At 42.2% G+C, this 18,044-nt stretch overlaps 1 long non-coding RNA gene across 1 annotated transcript in view; it reads left to right on the top strand.

Moving 5' to 3' along the window:
- Positions 1-3,096: 3,096 nt before the first annotated feature.
- Positions 3,097-18,044, top strand: part of LOC118355593 (uncharacterized) — a 36,090-nt gene continuing 21,142 nt past the window's right edge. The window contains exons 1-2 of the long non-coding RNA XR_004818359.2: positions 3,097-3,272; positions 4,930-5,017. This is a non-coding gene — a long non-coding RNA (uncharacterized LOC118355593). The remainder of the gene's footprint in view (positions 3,273-4,929; positions 5,018-18,044) is intronic.

The raw sequence follows: 18,044 nt of genomic DNA on the forward strand, positions 1-18,044 counted from the left end.
AGAAATGCAAAAAGATAGTTTTAATAAATTATTATTATTATTATTTTTTTTTTTTTTTTTTTAATGATAGGCACGCAGTGAGAGAGAGAGAGAGAGAGAGAGAGGCAGAGACACAGGCAGAGGGAGAAGCAGGCTCCATGCACCGGGAGCCCGACGTGGGATTCGATCCCGGGTCTCCAGGATCGCGCCCTGGGCCAAAAGCAGGCGCCAAACCGCTGCGCCACCCAGGGATCCCTTAATAAATTATTGATTAAAAATTAAGAGGTTAAACAGCAGAATAAGACATTGAGCAAGCTGGGTTATATCTTTGGAAAAAATCACTCACACAGTGAGAAAATGACAAGAAGAATATGAGAGCAGCCATGGCTAAGACATATAGAGAAAGAAATGACAAGGTCTGGCACACCTTAGCCAACATATCCAGGAGAATGAAGAGTGGATGGAAAAAGAACAATATTTGAAGACCTAATGGCTGAGAATTGATCAAAATTGAAGAAAACCCTCAATTTTCAGAGAATAAATACCCAGAATCCAGAGAAAATTAACAACACAAACTCACACCTTGGGCACAGGGTGGAAAATCTGAACAGCAAAGCCAAGCAGATAGTATTGTTTCTAATACTGTGGTAGTTCTATGAAGAAGGGGTACCCAGTAGTGTGGAGTGAGGAGGGATGGGGATACTGATCTTCCCTAGAGGTCAAGGAAAATGTGATGCTTAATTGTACATGTCAACTTGACTAGCCTGTTGTACCCAGTTATCTGATCAAATGCCAGCCTAGATGTTGCTGTGAAGGTATTTTTTAAGATGTGATTAACATTTACAATCACGGGCAGCCCTGGTGGCTCAGCAGTTTAGTGCCACCTGCAGCCTGGGGTGTGATCCTGGAGACCTGGGATCGAGTCCCACATTGGGCTCCCTGCATGGGGCCTGCTTCTGCCTGTGTCTCTGCCCCTGCCCACCGCCCCCCCCCCTCCCGTCATGAATAAAAAAAAAAACTTTGGAAAAATATTTAAAAAAATAAATGGTTTAAAAACAAAACAAAGCATTTTAATCAGACCTGGGTGGCTCAGTGATTGAGCATCTGCCTTTGGCTCAGGTCGTGATCCCGGGGTCCTGGGATGGAGTCCCGCATCGAGCTCCCCGTGGGGAGCCTGCTTCTCCCTCTGCCTGTGTCTCTGCCTCTCTCTATATCTTATGAATAAATAAATAAAATCTTTAAATACAATCAGTGGATTTTTAGGTAAGGCAGGCAATGCTCCATGAGGTGGGTGGGTCTCATCCAGTCAGTTGGAGGCTTAAGAGCAAAAGTTGAGGTCTTAGGGATCCCTGGGTGGCGCAGCGGTTTAACGCCTGCCTTTAGCCCGGGGCGTGATCCTGGAGTCCTGGGATCGAGTCCCACAGCAGGTTCCCTGCATGGAGCCTGCTTCTCCCTCTGCCTGTGTCTCTGCCTCTCTCTCTCTCTCTCTCTTTCTCTCTCTCTGTATGTGTCTGTCATGAATAAGTAAATAAAACCTTTAAAAAAAAAAAAAGTTGAGGTCTTAGAAGAAGGGATTCTCCATCAGGATGGCAACACAGTAACCCAACTTGCTGTCCTGTGGATTTGGGACTCAGGATTGCTCATGGACTCTTACCTGGATTTCCACTGTAAAAATCTCTGGTTTGCTAAGTTTGTCATTTCTCTCCATTTCATATGAACATAAATCCCTAACCATTAATCCCCTAGAGCAATTCTGTGTTCCCTAAAGTTTGAGAACCACTAAGTGAGAGTACGGAGGTGCCTATGCAGAAGCCTGGGGCCTTCCAAATAACCATTGGCTATGATCGTGTTTGCTGCTGGGGGCTCTGAAGGAGACAGTGGAGGACTGAGTTCTAGAGCCAGTCTGCGTCTCCTGGGACACAACATGTCTGTCCTAAAACACATGTGGTGGCACATGGCACAGTCCCAGGCCCTCAGGGCTCAAGGCCCTTGATTGGTACCAACCTGGCATCTCTACAATTTAGGATTGGGGCTGGCTTTCTGGGAGAATATCTCTTAGGAAAGGGGAACAGGAGCTCCTGGGGTGTGGGCAGAGATCCAAATTCTAATATCTTTAGTTCCTAACAAGGCACCTGTGCTAAAGAGCTGGGTCCATAATGCAAGGGAGTGGGGGATGGATGGAGGAAGGGAAAGACAGAGGAATTTCCTCCTCTTCTACCTCTGAGAAGAAGAAATCTTTTTTTTTTTTTAAAGATTTTATTTATTTATTCATGAGAGACACATAGAGAGAGAGAGAGGCAGAGACACAGGCGGAGGGAGAAGCAGGCTCCATGCAGGAAGCCCGATGTGGGACTTGATCCAGGGTCCCCAGGATCACACCCTGGACCAAAGGCAGGCGCTAAACTGCTGAGCCACCCAGGGATCCCCTAGAAGAAGAAATCTTTTTGCACACGGCTGACAAGCAGCCAGAACGTGCCAGAGTTGTTTAAATATTGAAGTGCTTCCATTCTGCTTGGTAATTAGTCACAGTCCTGAGCTTCCCCATCTTAAGTGTCTCCAGTGCTCTGGCCGCCCCTCCCCTCCCTGGAGAACCTCAGCCTCAAGTAGGGCTTGCCTCAGCCCCTCAAGCTAAAGTTAGTTCTGTTTGGTCACTGCCCTCTGTGCCAGTTGCTGCAGGGGGCTATCATCTAACTCTGGGGTTTCTGTACCCAAAGGGGAATGTGCAAAAGAATCATTTATTTAAAACCACAGGGGCTGACCCATATGATAACAGCCACAGTGAAATCAGGCGACACTTGGCATTCTTGCCTGGATTTTCAGGTCCGGGGAGTGGCTGCACAGGCTTTTGGGGGCACCATGCTGCCTGTGTTGTAGTGGAAAACCCTTGACCTTAGAGAGCCTTGGGTCCTGCTCTGGTTCCAAATATCCTAGCTGTGTGACCTTAGATTATTTACCTAACCTCTCTAAACTCCTGAAAAATACCCCTTGCACAAAGTTGCCAGGGGGATGAGGGTATTGAAGACTCGGGAGCTCAGTCCCTTGTCTCAAGGTCCTGTGCTAAATCCAGACCTATAAATATAGCAACAGAGGATCTGCCCCCGCCTGCTGGCTCCTGCTCTTCCCAGAAGTACTCTCAGTCCGTGGTGATGGTTACCAGGATGCTGGCTGTAACCAGGTGCTCCCTTGGCCAAGGAGACACTTCCCTCCTCCTCTGAGGGCCTGTGGATAACAAGCAGGGAAGTGACTGGAGGGGCTGCTGGCCACAGCCTTTTCTCTGCCCTGCGTGGTTCCTGGTGAGTGGGGCTCATTGCTGGGGGGCAGGGGGAGGTGGTCACCCCCCACCAGGACTCACGTGGATTGTCTAGTCTTCCTCCAGCCCATCCCACCTAACACTCACAGACACTACACTTCCAGGCACGCTCAGAAACACAACAGCACATTCAGATATGCACTTGTATATTCATACACACTCACACATACACCTCCACACACCCACACTCACCTACCACACACTCACACACACACACATATTCGTACACATGCTCACTCATGCACACATACTCATACATGCTTTCCAATGCACACATACATGCTCATGCACCCTTACAAGAACATGTAAAAAAGAAGGCAGTGCATGAAATAATTTCAGGTGGTTCACACATTTTCAGAAATGTTTAATAGTTAATGATTTATTTTAATAGGTAATAGAGAAAAGTGACAAGCCCATTAAACTAGGGACTTCACAGCAATGATTGTTCATGACACAGCTAAAGAAGGTAGGGCAAGATTTAAGTGAAAGGGAATGAGTGGCTTTAATGGAAAATGTTGAGTAAATCATGGCAAAGTTGTGTGAATGATCCCCAAAGGTCCTCGGTTTGGGGAAACACCATAGCAGTGGGAGTGGAGGGCTGGGGGCTATGCACGGGGCTTGTGGGGAGCGTTAACAACTCAAGATGCAGAGGAGACATGCCAGCCATGGAGGGAAATTCAGGGACTCTTCCAGAAAGAAAGGGAAATTTATCATTTTTTTTTCTTTTAGGGTTATTACCTTCTGTGCCTCATCTAAAAAGTAATTTCCCGGGAACCCTGGGTGGCGCAGTGGTTTAGCACCTGCCTTTGGTCCAGGGCGCGATCCTGGAGACCCGGGATCGAATCCCATGTCGGGCTCCCGGTGCATGGAGCCTGCTTCTCCCTCTGCCTATGTCTCTGCCTCTCTCTCTCTCTGTGTGACTATCATAAATAAATAAAAATTAAAAAAAAAAGTAATTTGCCTATTCCAAGCTTGTGAAGCTGGTCTCTTACATTTTCATCCAGAACTGTTTGGGTTTTGGCTTTTATGTTTGGGTTTGTGCTACATTTTTTATTTATTTATTTATTTATTTATTTATTTATTTATTTATTTATTTATGATAGTCACAGAGAGAGAGAGAGGCAGAGACACAGGCAGAGGGAGAAGCAGGCTCCATGCACCGGGAGCCCCATGCGGGATTCGATCCCAGGTCTCCAGGATCGCGCCCTGGGCCAAAGGCAGGCGCCAAACCGCTGCGCCACCCAGGGATCCCGATGTGCTACATTTTTTTAAAAAAAGATTTTATTCTTTTACTCATGAGAGACACACACACAGAGAGAGAGAGAGAGAGGCAGAGACACAGGCAGAGGGAGAAGCAGGCTCCATGCAGGAAGCCAGACGTGGGACTCGATTCCGGGCCTCTAGGATCACGCCTTGGGCTGAATGCGGTGCTAAACCGCTGAGCCACCTGTGCTGCCCTTGTGCTACATTTTGAACTAACTTTTGTATATGGTATGAGATAGGGGTCAAGGTTCATTTTTTTTCTATATGAGTAACTTGTTCCAACATGCTTTGTTGATACGACTTTCTTTTACCCACGGAATTGCCATGATGCCTTTCTCAAAATCAATGAACTATATTTTGCTTGGATCTGTTGCCAGGCTCTCCATTCCACTGATGTATTTGTGGAGCTTTGCCAATATCACACTGTCTTGATCATCAGAGTTTTATCATAATTCTTCAGATCAGGTAGTGTGGAATTCTATAATTTTTTTCTTTTTTAAAGGATGATGTTGGTTGTCATTGGTCCTTTGCATTTCTATATAAATTTTAGAATCAGCTTGTCCTGATGGGAATTTGTTTAGGATTGCATTGAATCTATTGCATTGAGTTTGAGGAACACAGACATCTTTACAATACTGACTCTTTCAATCCATGAACAGGGCCTATCTCTCTACTTGTTTTGTTTTTTAGTTTCTCTCAGGAATGTGCTGTCATTTCCAGTGTTTGAGTCATATACCATCTTCCATTTAAATTATTCCTGGGTATTGTATGCTATTATATATAATTATATTAATATATGGTACATATAATCATATCTATTTTGATTGTCTGTATTTTTTAAAGTAATCTTTGTGCTCAATATAGGGCTCAAACTCAGGACCCTGAGATCAAGGGTCACATGCTGTACAGACTGAGCCAGGCAGGTGCCCCGGCTTGTACACATTTTTTAATTTATATTTTTATTTATTTATTTATTTGCTTATTTTTTAAGATTTTATTTATTTATTCACGAGAGACACACGCAGATGGAGGAGCAGGCTCCCTGCTGGGAGTCTGATGTAGGACTCGATCCTGGGTCTCCAGGATCACGCCCTGGGCTGAAGGCAGGCACTAAACCACTGAGCCACACAGGTGCCCCTGTATGCATTTTTTAAATGACATAAATGGCATTGTGTTGTGGTTCTCCTTCTGTTTCATAGTTTTTACTCTCAGTCCTATATTTCTGATCCACCCATGTTGCTCTGGGCACCTCCAGTTCATTATTTGCAACTAGTGCATTCCACTTCTGATTGATACTCTGCATTTGCTCCTTCAGATGTACTCTCCACCTTCCTCCTTCCTGCTTTATGCCCTGGGTTCCCTTGCCCTCAGAATCTCCAATGGTTTGGCCAACAGGGGCACAATCAGGAGATGAGAGGGCAGGAAGAGAAATGTCTGGGGTCTTTGTCTCCTGGCTCTCTCCTTACTAGTGCGCTTTGCCTTTAGCTGCATTCTTCTGCCTTCAGGTGGCTCACCCTTAAAGCTATAGTTCTTGTTGATTTAGGTTTTCTCCACTTGTCCCACTTGTTAGATCTGGGGGCTTTATCATACCTGTTGGTTTCCCTGAACCATGCCCACACCTTGTAAACAGTCTTTTCCTGAAACTATCCTCACTCACCCCTTTTGAGCCTGCATCTGGTTCCTACAGGGACCCAATGGATACAATAATCCATGGTATATGTACATTGACCACATTTTACCTATTCCCTCCATTGAGATGGACTCTCAGATGCCTCTGGTTTGCCACCACCTTTAAAAACTGCTACACTGAATGGTTTCATGTAGCATTCTACAAACTTATGTGCCAGTTTGAGAATCCATTTAGGATGCCTGCCCAGGAGCAGGTCCCAGGGAGCCTTGGCCTCATTAGATTAGGCACTGTCTGGTTACACTTCGAATAGCACCTGCTCACCACAAGTTCATGGGAGCTCCTGTTTACCTACATTCATACCAAAGCTGGGCATCACTTAGCTCTCCAATATTGCCAGTTTGTTAGGTGTATAAGGAGATCTCATTGTTGTTTTAGTTTGCATTTTTCTGATTACTCATGAGTTTGAACACCTCTTCAGATGGTTTTTAGTTTTTGGATTTCCTCTTTTGAGAACTCCCCATTTAGACTCTTTTATCCTTTTCTTTGGGAACTATTTAAAATGTGAAGCATCAGGCAAGCATCAGTGGGCAAACTTGGCCTTTGGGCAGACTGTTCATAATCTTTATACTAGGCAAATGTTTTCCCCACCTTTCCTCCATCCTTTACTCCCAGTGGACCCCTCCCTCCACTTTGCTGCCTGACCCTGTCCCCTTCTCCTCAGCATTGACCTTATCAGTACATTGCTAGCTGAAAAGTCATTCATCTCAGACACTTGGCATGGGAAATTGGCATATACACCTCAACTAACAAATTTATTCACTTAAATAAGCTGGATACTAGGCAACCCTCTCGGTTACAGATACATGCCCTTGAAAAGCTCAGAAATAAGTATAACCCAGTGAACTCATACTACAAAGGCAGTCTGGGCTAGATATGGTGGGGACAGAGAGGTCATTGTGAGATAAAATATGTGAAACTACTGTGAATAATAAATAGAATCACTTGCATTTATTAAGCACTTAGAATGTGCCAGGCACCAAGCCAACTACTTTACATACATTATTTTGTCTAATTCTTACAACAAACCTAGAGTAGCGGTCCTCATAGTGTAGTTTGCTGGCCTCTGGGGATTTCTGAGACCCTTGCAGGGGATCCCTCAAAGTTAGAACTATTTTTTTCAAAGATTTATTTAAAAAAAAAAGATTCATTCATTCATTCATTCATTCATTCATGAGAGACACACACAGAGAGAGGCAGAGACACAGGCAGAGGGAGAAGCAGGCTCCATGCAGGGAGCCTGATGTGGGATTTGATCCCAGGTCCCCAGGATCACATCCTGGGCTGAAGGCAGGCGTTAAACCACTGAGCCACCCAGGCATCCCTAGAACTATTTTTATAATAATACTAAGATGTTATTTGCTTTCTTCACTGTGTTGACATTTGTACTGATGGTACAAAAGCAATGGTGGGCCAAGATGCTGGTGTATTAACAGGAATTAAGGCATTGGCACCAAACTGTACTAATAATGGTCATTGCTTTCTTGGCCACCACACACAGTTGCAGATTCTAGTTTCACTGAAGAATGTCCTTGATAAGGCAACATGAATTATTATCTTACTTAATCTCCCATGAGTACCTGTCTTTTTACTATTCTCCGTGACAAAGTGGAAGTACAGAGAAAGTCCTTTGATTGCCTTCCAAAGTACAGTGGCTGTCTCAAGAAAAAGTACTTGTATTTTCGAGTTATGACCTAAATTAGCCACCTTTTTCATGGAGCATCATTTTTACTTGAAACAAAGCCTGACAGACAATCATGGTACTCATATTTGGATATTTGGCAGACATTTTCTCAAAAATAAACAAAATGAGCCTGCCACTTCAAAGAAAACAACAGAAGATAGAATTTTGGAAAACTTGTATCTGCCACTGTGAACTTGACAGCTTCCTGATGCTTAACGACTTTTCTGATGAAACTGGTGGTGAGATTAGCCATGTGATTTTTTTTTTAATGTTGATAACAAATGTGTCAACTTGTAAAGATGTGCATATTCAATAAAACAATACTTTCCAAATGACAAATGCACAAATTTACAAATGCACAAAGACAGTGCATGGTTGAAAGATCCACATAGGGGGCACCTGAGTGGCTCAGAGGTTGAGTGTCTGCCTTCAGCTCAGGGTGTGATCCTGGAGTCCTGGGATCAAGTCCCGCATTGGGGTCCCCTCAAGGAGCCTGCTTCTCCCTCTGCCTATGTCTCTGCCTCTCTCTCTCTGTGTCTCTCATGAATAAATAAAATCTTAAAAAAAAATCCACATAAAATATAAAATATACCCACAAATTTCAAAAGGACAGAATATAAAAAGATTTTTGAAAAGTTTCAGGTTTCACATTGCAGTTGATCTTTAAGAAATTTCTATTTGCTGATTTTTGGTATAATGTCAAAGGAGAATATCCACAATAATTTGAAAAGGCCACTAAAATACTCCCGCCTTTTCCAAATGAGTATCTGTGTGCGGTTGAATTGATTATCTTCATGTATACTTCAACCAAAAGTACATATCTCAGCAGATTTGATTTAGAATAAATAATGAGAATTTAGCTATCTTCTTTTAAAAAGATTTGCAGGGACACCTGGGTGGCTCAGCGGTTTAGCACCTGCCTTCGGCCCAGGGCGCGATCTTGGAGTCCTGGGATTGAGTCCCACATCAGGCTCCCTGTATAGAGCCTGCTTCTCCCTCTGCCTATGTCTCTGCCTCTCTCTCTTGGTGTCTCTCATGAATAAATGAATAAAATCTTTTTTAAAAATTTGCAAAAATGTAAATCCTTCTATTCATAAATATTTTTTTGTTTTAGAAAGTACATATAATTTTTAAAATTAAAAATAACTGTTAACATACAATAGGTTGGCTATTGTTACTTTTAAAGGAATACATTAATACATTTTAATTTCTCAGTTTAAATTTTTTTAAAGATTTTATTCATTTGAGAGAGAGAAAGAAAGTATAAACAGGGAGAGGGACAGAGGGAAAAACAGGCTCCCCGCTGAGCAGAGAGCCAGACATGGTACTTGATCCCAGGACCCTGAGATCATGACCCGAGCTGAAGGCAGGTACTTAACTGATTGAACCACCCAGGCACCCCTCAGTTTTAATTTTAATATGATATATATATAAACAAAAATATAGCTATAAATAATAGAGTAAATTTTCAGATAAATATTCAGCTATAATAAATAGATAAAAATTAGATAGATAAAAGTTGCATAGATAAAAGTTCTTTGTGGGTCCTGAAGCCAAAACACCTGAGAACTTCTGCCTTAGAGGTAGTTATTAACCAAAATTTATGGATGAAAGGACTGAGGTTTAGAGGTCATGCAGCTCATGGGAAGTGATGCCAGAATACAAGTTTCCTGACCCACCATACAGGGCTGCCTTGCAATACGTCAGCAAACAAGAGAAACGCCTCCCACAGCAGAGAAAGATACAGAAAGAGATTCTGTGGGTCCCAAAGAGACAGCAAGCACATCTGAGTTGGGCTGAGGGGTCTGCATAAGGAACTAAGGAAAGCCTCTCGGAACAGATGACACCGAGGCTGGGATTTGAAAGACAGGTAGGGTTTTGATAATTCAAAAATTATGAGAGTTGGGATACCTGCGTGGTTCAATGGTTGAGTGTTGCTTTCGACTCAGGGCATGATCCTGGAGTCCTGGGACAGTGTTCCGCATCAGGCTCCCTGCATGGAGCCTGCTTCTCCCTCTGCCTATGTCTCTGGCCTGTGTCTCTCATGAATAAATAAATAAAATCTTTAAGAAAAAATCATGAGAGACTCCATGAATCAGTTTGTCTTATCTCAACAAAGTCTAGACTTGGGATCAATGAGGACAATCTGATGGACTCTGGGTATTTAAAGGTGTGACCTGCTCTAGCCAGGCTGAGTTTAAGAGTCATGACAGGGGGATCCCTGGGTGGTGGCTCAGCGGTTTAGCTCCTGCCTTTGGCTCAGGGAGTGATCCTGGAGTCCCTGGATTGAGTCCCACATCGGGCTTCCTGTATGGAGACAGCTTCTCCCTGGGTCTGTGTCTCTGCCTCTCTCTCTTTCTGTGTCTCTCATGAATAAATAAATAAAAATCTTAAAAAAAAAAGAGTCATGACCCAGGCTTACATGCACTGGCTCCTTCCACTTGGATAGTCTCCACCACTCCTTGATGAAGCACTTCTGCATATATTATTTCATTTGATCTCTATAAAAGCTTTGGGGGAGGCTGTCATAGTTCCCATTTCATGGAAGAGGAAATTGAGGTTCCAAAAGGTTAAGTAAGAAAGTGATTATTGGAGACTGATGACTTAGGAGTCAGGGGTGGGAGGAAAATCAAGGTTACTATATATCCTTCTATGCCTTTTGAGTTTTTTGCTCTGCATGGACTAACGATTCACCAAAAATGGCTTTTGTAAATGAGGTCACATAACTTTTCCAAGGTCACAGAACTAAGAAGTGGTGGAACCAGGATTCCAGTTCCAAACATTGGGTTCCAGAATCACATTTTAGCCATAATGCTTTCTGCCCTCTTAGAATATGCTATTTTCCAGCTTTAAAAACTATGAAATGTGGACACAAATGGAAAACATTTTTATCATTATTAATAATAGCACAGGAGAGAGGACTCTGAGAAGCTGAGACTTGGGCCTGGCAGGAGCTGCTTTTGTCTATCAATAATGGGAAGTCAGGCCAGTTAAAAGGAGAGGGGACACCATCCTTGCACATCAGGGAAGGACAGCTCCTCATCAGCCTTGTCCTGATCAAGCAAAGAAAGAGAGCAGGTGAGAGACAACTGACCCCTGAAACCTATGGCAGGAGTTGGGGTTCACCAACTCACTAGCTGGTTCCTAAATAGATTTCCTTCTGTCTTATTAACCTTCTGGACTTTATTTTATTTTATTTTATTTTATTTTATTTATTTATTTATTTATTTATTTATTTATTTATTTATTTTTGAGAGAGAAAGAGCAAGCTCACATGTGGGGGTGGTGGGAGTGGGGTAGACAGAGAGAATCTTTTTTTAAAGATTTATTTATTTATTTGAGAAAAAGAGAGAGTGAGAGGGAGAGAGAGAAAGTCTGAGCACGGGAAGGGGCAGAAGGAGAGGGAAAGGGGAAGCAGACTGCTGAATCTGGGGAGCTGGATCCCACGATCCTGAGATCATGACTTGAACTGAAACCAAGAATTAGATCTCCAATTTGACTAAACCACCCAGGCACCCTGAGCAAGAGTCCGATGCCTAACTGTCTGAGCCACCCAGGTCCCCCTATTTTGTTTAAGATTTATTTAAGTAGGGGATCCCTGGGTGGCTCAGCAGTTTAGCCTGCCTTCGGCCCAGGGCGTGATCCTAGAGTCCCGGGATCAAGTCCTGCATTGGGCTGCTTGCATGGAGCCTGCTTCTCCCTCTGCTTCTCTTTCTTTCTCTGTGTTTCTCATGAATGAATAAATAAAATCTTAAAAAAAAAAAAAAGATTTATTTAAGTAATCTCTACACCCAGCATGGGGCTCATATTTACACCCCCTAGATCAAGAGTCTCATGCTCCACCGACTGAGCCAGTCAGATGCCCCTGGATCTGACTTTTATTTTATTTTATTTTATTTTATTTTATTTTATTTTTTTTTTAATTATTTTTTTAAATTATTTATGATAGTCACACACACAGAGGAAGAGAGAGAGGCAGAGACACAGGCAGAGGGAGAAGCAGGCTCCATGCACCGGGAGCCCGACGTGGGATTCGATCCCGGGTCTCCAGGATCACGCCCTGGGCCAAAGGCAGGCGCCAAACCGCTGCGCCACCCAGGGATCCTTATTTTATTTTTTAAAAAACATTTTTTTAATTTATTTATTCATGAGAGACACAGAGACAGAGGCAGAGACATAGGCAGAGGGAGAAGCAGACTCCATGCAAGGAGCCTGATGTGGGACTTGATCCCAGATTCCAGGATCAGGACCTGAGCCAAAGGCAGACACTCAACTCTGAGCCATCCAGGCGTCCCTTATTTTATTTTTTAAAAGATTTTTTATTTTTAAGTAATCTCTACACCCAACATGGGGTTCGAACTCATAACGCCAAGATCAAGAGTGGCATGCTCCACTGAATGAGCCAACCACATGCTCCTGGACCTGACTGTTTTAACTTGTGACAGAGTGAATGGGTTTCTGCTCCTGGAAATCAACCCAGTCCTGACTGAGTCCCTGTATTAGGCACCTGCTGGGCCATTCACTTTGCTCTCACACTTGATATGCTTCTCTGGCTGGGATTATTGTCACAGTCTTCCAATTTCAGACCTTGCCACTTTGTTTATTCTCTGCACAGCAGCGCACACAGGGGATTCTGCTAAAATGTCACCAGATCACGTCATTCCTTTGCACAAAATGCTCTAGTGGCTCCATCTCACTCCAAGCAAAAGCCAAAACCCTTCCTACAGACTGAAAGACCCTGAACAATCTAGGTTTGATGCCTGTGACTTCATCTCCCACCACTCCTCCTTCACCCAACAACAGCCACATTGACCTCCTTCCTCCTTGAACACGGGCTGTGCTCCTGTCTCAGGGTCTTTACACTTGCTGTTCTCTCCGGTTGGAACCCTCTTACTCCAGAGACCTGTGTAATTCACTCCTTCACCTCCTTAATCTTTACTAAAGTATCATCTTCTGGGCAGCCCAGGTGGCTCAGCGGTTTAGCGCCACCTTCGGTTGAGGTCGTGATTCTGGAGACCCGGGATTGAGTCCCATGTCGGTCTTCCTGCCTGAAGCCTGCTTCTCCCTCTGCCTGTGTCTCTGCCTCTTTCTTTCTGTGTGTCTCGAATGAATGAATAAATAAAATCTTAAAAAAAAAAAAAGTAAAGTATCATCTTCTCAGTGAGGCCTTCTAGAGCTACCCTGTTTGAAAACTGAACCTCTCAACTTTTGAAATCTTCTTGCTTTATGTTTTTTTTTCTTTTCTTTTTTTTAATTTTTATTTATTTATGATAGTCACAGAGAGAGAGAGAGAGAGAGGCAGAGACATAGGCAGAGGGAGAAGCAGGCTCCATGCACCGGGAGCCTGACATGGGATTCGATCCCGGGTCTCCAGGATCGCGCCCTGGGCCAAAGACAGGCGCCAAACCTCTGCGCCACCCAGGGATACCTTGCTTTATGTTTTTAACATAGCACAGAGTATTATGGAACATACCATATATTTTATGTTTATCCTAAGTCTTTCTTTATTATCATATAAGCTCTATGAAGATGGAGATTTTTGTCTATTTTTTTCAATATACCTTAGTTATCTAGAGCAGTGACTGCTAAATGGTGTGTGCTCAATAAATGTACGTTGACTTAATGCATTATCTAATTTAATCTTCACAACAAGGAGAGGAGGGGTCCTGACACCTCTCATAACCCATGATTAAGTGGCTATGTACTTGTTGAATAAGTCCAAAGACATTGGATCAGAAAATTTTCCCTATTGATCTCTTCAGGAAGAGGTGAAACTATGTCTCAAATGAAAATATGTTACCTGGACAGGTCATAACCAACATATCATCAGTGAATCTTGGCAAAGATTCACTTATAAACTGCAATTCGGGGCACCTGAGTGGCTCAGTGGTTGAGTGTCTGCCTTCAGCTTAAGTCATGATCCTGGGGTCCTGGGACAGTGTGCTGCATCAGGCTCCCTGCAGGGAGCCTGCTTCTCCCTCTGTCTATGTCTCTGCCTCTCTCTGAGTCTCTCGTGAATAAATAAATACAATCTTAAAAAAAAACCCTGTAATTCAACTTATTGGATTTTTTTTTCTTTTTGGTACTTCTACCATATGGATAAGCTAAGAGCTATGGGAATTTCCAAAATGAAGCAAAACCATAGCTATTGAAGCAATAGCAGAGATAGTATTGAATCATAAAAATATTCAGTCAGAAAGAAGGTAGGAGAGATGTTTGGGTGGCTCAGTGGTTAAGCTCTGCCTTCAGCCCAGGGTGTGATCCTGGAGTCCTGGGATCAAGCCCCATATCAGGCTCCCTGTATGGAGCCTGCTTCTCTCTCTGCCTATGTCTCTGTCTCTCTGTGTGTGTGTGTGTGTGTGTGTCTCTCATGAATAAATACGTAAAATCTTAAAAAAAAAAAGAAAAGAAAAGAAAAGAAAAGAAAAGAAAAGAAAAGAAAAGAAAAGAAAAGAAAGAAGGCAGGAAAATGAACACAGAAAAGTAGAAAACAGGGGTGCCTGGCTGGCTCAGTCAATAGAACATGCAAATCTTGATCTCAGGGTTGTGATTTTGAGCCTCACGTTGGGTGTAGAGATTACTTAAAATCTTAAAAAAAGACAAAAGAAAAAGAAAGACAGGGGGCATCTGGGTGGCTCAGCAGGTTAAGCATCCAACTCTTGATCTCATCTCAGGTCTTGATCACAGGGTCTTAAATTCAAGCCCTGTGCTGGGGTCCAAGCTGGGTGTTGAGCCTACTTAAAAAAAGAAAGAAAAAGAAAACACATAGCAAGGTGATACATTTAACCTCAAATGTATTGATATTTATTTATTTTAAGATTTTATTTATTTATTCATGAGAGACACATAGAGAGAGGCAGAGACATAGAAAGAGGGAGAAGGGATCCCTGGGTGGCGCAGCCGTTTGGCGCCTGCCTTTGGCCCAGGGCGCGATCCTGGAGACCCCGGATCGAATCCCACATCTGGCTCCCGGTGCATGGAGCCTGCCTCTCCCTCTGCCTGTGTCTCTGCCTCTCTCTCTCTCTCTCACTGCGTGCCTATCATAAATAAATTTTAAAAAAATTAAAAAAAAGAAAGAGGGAGAAGCTGGCTTCCCCTCAATGTGGGATTCGATCCTGGACCCTGGGATCACACCCTGAGCTGAAGGCAGATGCTTAACCACTGAGCCACCCAGGCGTCCCTGTATTGATATTTACATTAAGTATAAGCAGTCTAAATATTCCACTTAAAAGGCAGAGATTGTCATTTTATTGAAAAAGAGGAAGAAATTCATGTTAAGTTTTTTTAGTAATCTCTATCCCAGTGTGGGCTCCAACTTACATCCCTGAGATCAAAAGTTGCATGCTTTTCCAACTGAGCCAGCCAAGCACCCCTAGATGTCCACTTTAAATATAAAGATATAGATACATTAAAAGTGAAACAATGGGAAAAGACACACCATACAAACTAATCAAAAGAAAGCTAGATTGTGAAGATGGTTTCATGGGTGTATACATATATCAAAATTTATTTTTTTAATTTTAATTTTATTTTTTTAAAGATTTTATTTATTTATTCATGAGAGAGAGACACACACACACACACAGAGGCAGAGACACATAGGCAGAGGGGGACGCAGGCTCCACGCAGGGAGCCCGATGCGGGACTCGATCCCAGGGCCCAAGGATCACGCCCTGAGCTGAAGGTGGCGCTAAACCGCTGAACCACCCGGGCTGCCCTATATCAAAATTTATAACCAAATTGTATATTCTTTTTTTTTTTTTTCAAATTGTATATTCTAAATATACAATATATTATATGTCAATTATACCTCAACAAAGCTGTTAAATTAAGATAAAACTTTGGGCACCTGGGTGGTTCAGTCAATTAAGCATCCAACTCTTAAAATAAACTCAGGTCATGATTTCAGCATTGTGAGATTGAACCCCATATCTGGCTCTGTGCTGGGCATGGAGCATACTTAAGATTCTTTCTCACTACCTCTGTCTCTCCCCTCTCCCTCTCTAAAACAAATTAATTAATTAATTAATTAATTAAAATGAAACTTTAAAAAGAATGAACACTGAAGCATTTATTCATTATTTATTTACTTTTAATTTATTTTTTAAAAATATTATATTTATTTATCCATGAGAGAGAGAGAGAGAGGCAGAGACACAGACAGAGGGAGAAGCAGGCTCCATGCAGGGAGCCGGATGTGGGACTCGATCCCCGCTCTCCAGGATCACGCCCTGGGTTGAAGGCAGGCGCTAAACCGCTGAACCACCCAGGCTGCCCTGAAGCATTATTTTTTTTTTTAAGACAAAGAATAACAAATATTACCAAGATAAAGAGGGACATTTCAAAATGATAAAGAATCAATTCATGAAGAAGATATAAGAATCCTAAATGTATATATACCTAATAATAGAGCTTTAGAACATATCAAAAGATAAAATGGAGAAATTAGAAGATCCATAATTATAGTTAGAGATTTCATTATTTTTCTCAGTAACTAATAGAAACAAAAAATAAGAATATAGAATAACTTGATCCAATTGATATTTATAATACGTCACTTAAGAACAGCATTATAGAAGTTCCTTTATAGTACCTATGAAACAGTCAACAAAACAGACCATATTCTGGACCATAATACAGTCAAATAAATGTTAAAATGATTGAAGTCAGTCAGAGTATATTCTCTAACCACAAGATATTTTTTTTTTAAGACTTTATTTATTTATTCATGAGAGACACAGAGAGAGAGGGGCAGAGACACAGGTAGAAGGAGAAGCAGGTTCCATGCAGGGAGCCTGACGTGGGACTGGATCCCAGGTCTTCAGGATCAGGCCCTGGGCTGAAGGTGGTGCTAAACTGCTGAGCCACCAGGGCTGTCCTCCATAAGGGATTCCAACTAAAGACCAATAAGAAAGATTTCTGGGAAGTTTTTCAAATACTTAGAAATTTATTTTATTTTATTTTTTTATTTTTTTAAATATTTGGAAATTTAAAGAACACTTCTAAATAAACCCACAGGTAAAAAACAAAAAACAAAAAAACAAAAAACAAAACCCAAACCATAAAAAATCCAAGGGACATTAGGAAATATTGTGAATTGAATGAAAATATATCAAAATTTGTGGTATACAGCTAACGCAATGCTTAAAATAGAGCTCATAGTGGAAAGCCTGGCTGACTCAGTAAGTAGAACATGTGACTCTTGATCTCAGAGTCATGAGTCCCAGCCCCATGTTGGGTGTAGAGTTTACTTTAAAAAAATGGGGGGGGGGATCCCTGGGTGGCTCAGTGCCTGCCTTTGACCCAGGGCGTGATCCTGGGGTCCCAGGATCGAGCCCCACATCGGGCTCCCTGCATAGAGCCTTCTTCTCCCTCTGCCTGTGTCTCTGCCTCTCTCTCTCAGTCTGTGTCTCTCATGAATAAATAAATAAAATCTTTAAAAAAAAAAAGATTTGGATATGTCAACTATATCTCAATAAAACTGGGGAAAAAAGATTACAAAAATTCATAGCATCAAACACTTATATTTAAAAATTAAACGATCTTAAATGAATGAACTAAGTTTGTACCCTAAGAAACTAGAAAAAGAAGGGCAAATTAAATTAGTCCATGTAAAAAGAAGGAAACAATAATAATGTGGAAATTAATGAAACAGAAAATGAAACAAAAATTAATGAAACAAATAGAGAAAATTTATGAAATCAAAAGCTGAGTCTTTGAAAAGATGAATAAAATTCATAAACATCTAGATAGCCTGATCAAGAAAAAAGAAAGGAGACATAAATTATTTCTATAGCAAATGAAATTAAAGACATCAATGCAGATCCTGAACATTAAAAAGAGAATAAGCAAATATTACAAACAACTTTATGTCAATAGGTTTGTCAAATCAGATGCATTGTACAAACTCCTCGAAAGACACAAAATACCAAAGCTTATTTAGAAACAATAGAGAGGGCAGCCCAGGTGGCTCAACGGTTTAGCACCACCTTCAACCCAGGGTGTGGTCCTAGAGTTCCGGGATTGAGTCCCATGTCAGGCTTCCTGCATGGAGCCTGCTTCTCCCTCTGCCTGTGTCTCTGCCTCTCTCTCTCTCTCCCTGTTGCTCATGAATAAATAAA

This window comes from Canis lupus, chromosome 8 (assembly GCF_003254725.2).
Source record: "Canis lupus dingo isolate Sandy chromosome 8, ASM325472v2, whole genome shotgun sequence".
Taxonomy (NCBI): domain Eukaryota; kingdom Metazoa; phylum Chordata; class Mammalia; order Carnivora; family Canidae; genus Canis; species Canis lupus.